This window comes from Gymnogyps californianus, chromosome 22 (genome assembly GCF_018139145.2).
Source record: "Gymnogyps californianus isolate 813 chromosome 22, ASM1813914v2, whole genome shotgun sequence".
Lineage (NCBI taxonomy): Eukaryota > Metazoa > Chordata > Aves > Accipitriformes > Cathartidae > Gymnogyps > Gymnogyps californianus.
In genome coordinates this window covers 2308936-2316866 of record NC_059492.1, presented here as the reverse complement: position 1 = coordinate 2316866, position 7931 = coordinate 2308936, and positions in this window count along the sequence as shown.

Below are 7931 nucleotides of genomic sequence, written 5' to 3'. Positions count from 1 at the left end.
TGCAAGGCTGGAAACCAGCCTGTGGGATCAGGGGGCTTCGCTTCCTTGGCTTAATTTGCGGGCGAATGCTGCGTTGAAGGATGCAGGGAGAGGAAGAGGAGAGCAAGGCTTGGGGAGGCATGGGCGAAAGTGTAGGATGCAGAACAAATTTCTTCCTGCGGGAAACAGTTACTTCTCTATGAGGCTGTGCTCCTTGTGCAGGAGAGCAGGGAGGGAAAGAAAGAACTCAGTAGCCTAAACTAGATAAATAGACAAGAAACTCAGGATAGACAGACAGATTAGAAGTTTGATTTATTTTTTACAGCGTAGCGTTCAGGTCTGTACACATGAGGGAGATACAGCTCCTGCCACAAAAAGCCAATAATCTAAATCAACAAATAAGACTGATGATGCTGCAAGTAAGCAGAAATCCAATGTTTTCTTTATGGAAGAGCAGCAGGGAGATTTGGTACCAGAGTAAGATGAATTTAATAATGGGTTCATCACAAAGCAGTGCATCTATTTTCTTTTTTTAAACTACTGTATTACGCTATTGTCAGTTGATTAAAGCCCTTCTTCTCTGACGGATTAGTCTTTGCTCACCTTTCCAGCCGTACACCCTTGGAGCACTCATCCATTTAATCTGCATTGTGTTAGTGCAGTGCCATGGCAAACTACCTTTAATTCAAAGCCCAGTTTCTCTTCCCTTATCAAGAGTCACTCTTTACTCCAAAAGTGCTTCAACAGAGACCGAGAGCTCCTGTGGAGAGAGGCTTTTTGATCAGGAAAAAAAGGACCTGTCCTTAGTGAAGTTGCTGGGCTATTCTTAACTCTTTCAACATTAAAAGTATTAATTAAAATATTAAAAGATGGCTATGTTCTCATGCAAAATCAGCATGGATTTGTCCCACTGCTATCTGCCCAGGTACACACCATCAATCCCAGGCTTTCCACCATCTCTGGAGCTAGCTGGAAAGTTTTAGCCAGAAGGAGCAAATGCTCCAGATGAGCTTTTTTTTGCTCCTATTTCACTTCTTTCTGTCATTGAGGCCCTTTTCCAAGCTTGATGGCATCTTATTTCATTTGTTTGTTATTTCAGAGCCCCTGGGATTAAAAGAGCTACCATGCAGGATGTGAAAATTGCAGGTTATGATCATGGAGTAGTATAGAAAACACATGCAGACCTTCACGTATACAAGTGCATGCACAAAGAGCCCGGTATAAAAACTTCACGTATGAATGCTTATGCCTGTGAATGGATGCATAAATATATACACATGTGATCATACATGCATATAAGCATGATTGCATGTATGTGTTTATGTATATAAATATGTATGTGTGCACATACATGCAGACACATAACTCTCCTCCATGTATGCTTTTCATGGATGTCTTTATATATGCATGGATTTAGAGGAGTGCTAATATGTGTAAATAGTATTCACTGATATCCTCGTGTGCTTATACGCACATAGGTACGTTTGCTCCCCAAATATATAGAACAGCTACACCCATACATTTACGACTATTAGGGAACAAAGTGAAATAAAAACATAAAATCCAGGAGATTTTACCTCCAGCCCTGTCTAGGATGGGGTTTCTGCTGTTGCTCTGCCATGCATACAAAGATCTATTGGTGCAGACAGTACTTGCTTGCCATGAATGGGGATCATTCAGAGCCCTCCGTAAATGAAGTCTCTATGGCTGTTCTTGCTGAGGAAAACATAAAGTTTCTCTGTGTCATTTTGCTGTTAATTAGCAAAGAAAGATAAATACATTTCAGGTGAATATTTTCACTAGCAGAGGTTGTGGCACACAAGCAACATTAAAGCTTTGCAAATAAGGTGAGAGGCAAAGGTGTGCTGGATACTGGATAGGTCTGCATTTATACCTCTGTAAAAGTAGTGTTTATTTTTAAAATATGAAACATAATTTTCCCCCAGGCCTCCGAAAATGAAAACACTGGATTCAATATTTCAAGAGGAAAATATGCATTTAAAGCTCTTCCCGAGCCTGCTTGCAACGTAAACAGACAAACCATTAATGGCTCATGCTGGCCCCAGAGTGGACCTGCCATTCTGCAGAGCCACTATTGTAGGCTTCACGTGTCCTGGCACAGGGAAGGTTTGCCTCTCCCTCCAACACGTTCACGTCCATGTCTCCTTACTAAAGAAGAGCTTGTTTTAAATACCAGATCCCCCCTTTCCTTTCACTGCTGGATGGTCAGCAGAAGACCCTGGTCCCACCTTGCTCCTGCTGAAATCAAATGCTTCAGACTGATGGCAAATTGTTGTGTACAGCCAGGGAGTTTTTTCCCCAAACAATGGTCCCATTGTATTATTATCTGAGTGCAGATGGAGGAGAAAAGGCATGTAGATGCTTTGTATCAAGGCAAAGAAGGTGATAGCGAAAGACAGCACCTGCACCCATAGGGGTTTCTCTGATCTGGGTTTGCACCCCGGTCCCTTGCTCTCCACATCGCTGTTCAGATTATGACCATCGGGACTATTCTCAGGATGGAGGTGACAAATATCATTTTTTTGAGAAATCTCCGATCCGTAATGGGATGATCTGCTGTGCTCCACCAGCACTATCGATAAAAGCACTTTGCCGATGGCTGCAGCCTCCTTGCTCCCACCAGCGAGTGGGCAGAGGGGCTGGAGCTGCTGGGGCCATCTTGTCATTGCTGATGGGAGGCCGTGGTTGCTGATGCCCGTTGTCGGCCAGCTCGGATGGGATGAGCTTGGCTGGACTAAACTTGTCTGCAGCATCTGGATGTCACAGCACAGATGAGACAAGTTTAATGACATGGCAGCATGAAGCTCACCGTCAGAGTGCTTAAACTGCTGGGAGACTTCAGCTGGAAAATAATAATATTGGAAGTGCTTAGCAGGGCTGGAGAGCCTTTGCACTGCCCTAACAACCGACACAGCCTAACTACAGCCAAGGCTTCTGCCTGCAGGTGAATGAGACTGAATTAAAATAAATGGCTTTCTAGAGGCAGTCAGGTTCGGCAGAAGACTACAGGGTGAAGCCAGGAGATGCAGCTTGTTCTCCCCAGCGTGACCAATTGGGGAAGGCAGTGTCATCCTTTGCACCCAGGCAAGAGAGAGGTTTTCCTTCGGTGGCTGGTGCCTCAAAACTCTGTGTGAAGCCCTGAACTTATCCGTGGTTTGCTCACTGTGCTGCATTCTCCTTCCAATCCTCCCTTGTTTTTCTAACCACCTTTCCTGGTTCGTAAAATCCCAATGCTAAAATACCTCTCTGCTGGATGCCTTCATTCTTTGGATTGCCAAATCTGCCAGCTTTGGGATGGGGCAGGAAGGAGCAAAGCCCAGTTTAAGAATAAGTACTGAAAGTACTAAACCCCAAGAACATACTCATATAGGCAGTATTACAGCTGGGAGAAGTGGTAACTTCTCATTTGTCATAAGACAAGCAAGTCTGATGGCATAAACTATATAAATGCAGATTCTTTCTCTGTCACTATATGCATAACATTTCACAGGAATGTAGATCAGATGGGAAAAGCCAAGAAAAATGACATTTTAGTTTCAATAGTGCAGACATGCTTTGTTTTGATTTGACATTTTACTTTTCGAATTTGTTTTGCTCAAGTTTTATTTTAAAATAGTATTTTAGTTTTATATTTACATATTTCCAATAAACGTACCATTATTACATTTAATATCTTAGTATAAATTTCACACTGCAACAAACCAAAATGATAAAATCAAAATGAATCAGTCCCTAAGGCGCTTCCATGTAAATGACCCAGAAGAATGTGAAGGTTTCCTGTGGGAAAAAAGGAAATTAGACTTCAGGGATCTCAAGACATTTCCAAACTTCCAATCGAGTTCAAGCAGAATGCATTTAAAATATTGGATTTTCCTTTAAAAAAAAAATCACATTGTTTGTAGCCCTGGACCATAACTACTTCTTAGAAGGGATCTGGAAATGTGGCTGAGTCACACTAGTTAAGGCAGCAGAGCAAGAAGAGGGTTGGGAAGTGACAAGCAGCCAAATCCTGAGTAGTTTACTGTTGATTTTTATTTCATTCTAAACAAACCTGTTAGTTGTAGTAAACACAGCTTTCTCGCCCTCCAGCCACCAGAAAACTCCAAGGTTTAGCAAAATGCTTGGTAATTTTTTTGTCTTTTTCATGCTTCCTTTGATGTTCCCAGGTGAGTGTTTCTGAGCTGGATTCACAGCCTCCATTTTTCAAATACTCAGAGAAATGGTGACAAAAGCTGCCATTTAGTCAAAGCTCCAATTCTTGTATTTTATCCCCACGGTATTTTTATTTCAGTTTGTTACAGGGAGTGGAGGAGTCCCTCTCAGCCTCCTTCATTACCAGAAAGGATATTTACTGCATCGCCACTGTATTGCGAAAGTGGTATTTACAGCAGTGGGATCACTGCAAAGCATAAAACAAATGATGTAAAGGGTGAAAGACTGGGGAAAAATGAATGGCTTTAAATATAACCCTTTCGACAACTCGGGATCAAAAGAACTGCTGTTTATCCTTTAAGCTGCAAATGGCTGGCAAATATCCTTGTGCTCTGATGCTGTAAATAGTAAATGCTGTTTATGGCTAGTCAATGTTTATGTATTTTATGGGTCACATTTATTTCAGAGGGATCATATTTTATTTGCCGTGTTAACCTTGCCCGCATCTTCCCCCTGGGACCGAGTTACCTCCTGGGCGCTATTCCTGGCTCTCCTGCTGACCACCTGCAAACCTTTGGGCAGCTCATGTCCTCCCTCCGTGCCTTGACTTCTCCACCTGTACAGTGCCACCAACAATGCTGGCCTGGCCCAGCAGAAGTCCCTAAGGTTTTATCTGTCCTACTAAATTGCTTGAATGAAACAGCAGGGTAAGACTTTTCATTTGTAAAGATGAAGGTCACTGTGTGGGCAGCTCTTTTTCTCTAAGGTGAATGAGCCAACATACCGGCTGGATCAAGGCGAACCGTACAAAAGGACCAGGGTAGGAAGATGTAGTAATAAAGACTCTGGGATCATCCAAGAAGAGGAACATCGTTGTAAAATAACTTTCACTAGCAGAAACGTTACAAAAATCCTGTGGACAGACACATGGATAAGAGAGATCCTCAGCTGGAGTCCGTGGGGGCGTCCGGCCTGATGGATGGCACGCAGACAGAAAGCAAACAGCAGCAAAAGGATTTGGGCTGATGCATGGCCACACTGCCAATTTCTGTCATTCTGGGCCCACCACCGGGGACAGCAGTGGCAGCGACTTCATTCAACTGATACAAGTGAGTAATTATCTTAATGAACTGTCTGCAGGAAAGCTAAAGTAAAGCTCATCTTTTTTTATGATGTTTGATTTATGCAATTATAATGGCACCTGTCCCAGGCTCTAGGGTCTGAATCCTGGAAGGTTTATAGGTGTCATTCAAATCAGCAGGAACCAAGGCAGCAAGTAAACCAGGAAGGGCGGCACAGTCCCTGTGGTGCAGGACAGTCTGCAGTGACAGGCTCCTGGAGAAATGCCACACATCCATCACCCGGGATTCCCTCCGCTGCTCCAGAGCCAGTCAGCACATTGGCTTACGTCAGCTCGAGGAGATGCCAGGGAATGCTGCCAAGTTGCTGTCTTTGCCTTCTTCAAGGTCTATTTATACCCACTCATGGACATCAGAATACCCTTGGGATAGGAGAGACCTTCCATCATAGTGGACGCTATGACTCGATCTGCCTGTTTTTGAGAGCTGTTGTTTCTATAGCATTATGCATTATTTTTGCCAAGTTGTTAGCAGCACCATCACGTTTCCGGATGCCATTTCAAAGTCTGATAGAAGCCGGCACCAGAAAAATGCTTCCGATCCCCCCCAGGCTTTACTGACACTGTATTTTCTGCCAGCTTTGGCGCTGTTTAACATCCAGGAGGATTTGTAGAATCAGAAGTTTTACTGAGTTTCCATGTCAAAAAGTCTCTTACAAAAAGATGTGGCCTGGATTTCTGGCGCAGCCTGTGCTGGTTACCTTCACCAGAAAACATCAGTGGACAGGTTTATCAAACGTTTGACTAAAAGGCTGTGAATGGTGCATGGGAGCACTTCCAGCACGTAACTGGGGTCTGCAGCTTTGTCTCATTGGGACCAGCCCAAGGCTGAGGGAAGGAGCCTCAAGGAGGGCTATCCTGTGTCAATAAAACAAAACACTTCTGCAACGGCATAGAGCAGAACTCCATCTCAGCCAGCCTTGAGGACTACCTGCAGGCAGTCTCTAGGGATTTGCTTAGACCTTTAGAGGCTTTCCTTGCAGTCTCAGGTACTGAGCCTGAGAGCAGACCAGGTTCACTCTCACCCATTCTGCAATTTCCCTCCCTCCTCTGACTGGGTCCATGATATTCCATGAGTTATTTCCCTTTCCTTCATACCTCAATTTCCATTTCTGTGGAATAGGGAGACCAGTGAAGTCTGTTTGGTTGTTTCTTTTTTCAGAGCAGAGGGAGAGGCATGTCTCCTTCAACTGAAGGCACTGACACCAGAACGCCTAGAGAAGAGCAAGAAATTAAACAAAGCAGAAGCGCTCAAAGCAACACACAGACACTCAAAGCAAAAAGCCCTTTTTCCACCAGAGCTTTTGCTCTGGGTCAGATGCAGGGAAAAAGTCACAGTCAGTCAGGTAATCTAACGGACATCTCTGGAGTCTGGAGCATCTCCACCTCCATGAGATGCTGCTGCTTCTAAAGGTGGTCAAGTCCCTCTTACATATCTATTCTGCCAGTGCTGAGATCATCAGCTCAATCTACTCTCTACATCAAAGAATTGCTGCTCATTTCTCCTCTGCATTGGAAAAAAAAAAGCAATGGGTGGGGCAGCATTAAGCATATTTGTGTGAATTGGTTCTCAGCCTGTATTGAAGAAGTTTAGAGAAGAAAAAACAGTATAACAGTAGCATATTAAAAAGAGTCTTCTATCAGTCTCAAAACCAGCATTGATAGCACCATCGTCTGACTTACTAACAGGCTTGGGACAGCTTGTCTTCAGTTTGTATTGGCCAAATCATCTAACATTTCAGAAAACCAAAACCACTTCCCGTCTAGAACTCAGTCCCTGACCTGGCTGGAAACTTACAATAAATCTATACATTTTATCAGATTTCAGGGGTTTTTGAGCCAGGCTTTCATGGGTAACTATTCTGAGCCCTGGAGAGAAAATACTACATGAAGCAGAAGGATCGTCTGGCTTGCTAAGAGCTGCGAAACATCAGGTTCGTTTAGATGATGAGGTGTGTACCCAAAGGCTCGACTCCTCGTACACATTGAAACAAACCCCACCTTTGCGAAAGATGTGTTGAACATACTTTAGCTGCTTTAGCTCTATTATCAAAAAGTCAATTAAACCAAGAGGCTTAGGGAATATTTAACCCCGCTGCAGTAACTAAAGAGCCAAGAGCATTATTAATGGGAATTTAATTAGAGGTAGAATTTGAACCATTTAAAGAGATGGAAAAGGATTTTTAACACAATTTAATTGGATCACATTGAGGAACCCTCTTCTGGTTTAGAAGCCAAGTGAATTTCCAGTACTTCTCCTAATGATATTTTGGGCAGACTCAGTTAACGGGCTTTTGGTCAATCCTGGCCAGTGGAAGGCAGCCTGGTGAAGATGTCCCAGTGCTGTGATGGTTGTCACGCACCGTCTCGGCACCTACAGACTCTGATGAGGAATTTTAAGGGAAGGACTATGCTTTCAAATACCTCCCTAAACTAACAAGGAGAGAAGCTCTACCCAGGTAGCCCACCCGTGGCCTCCTCCAGACCTGGCTTTGAGCACTGCAACCAAGGCAGGCAGGTAGCTAGTGAGAAATGAGAAGCAGCCAGTTTCAGCATCCAGCCTGGTCTTCAGGACTATGACCATGAGGGCTGACAGGTGATGTCTGGAAGGTACTGTAGCCTACTGATTATTCATATTTCA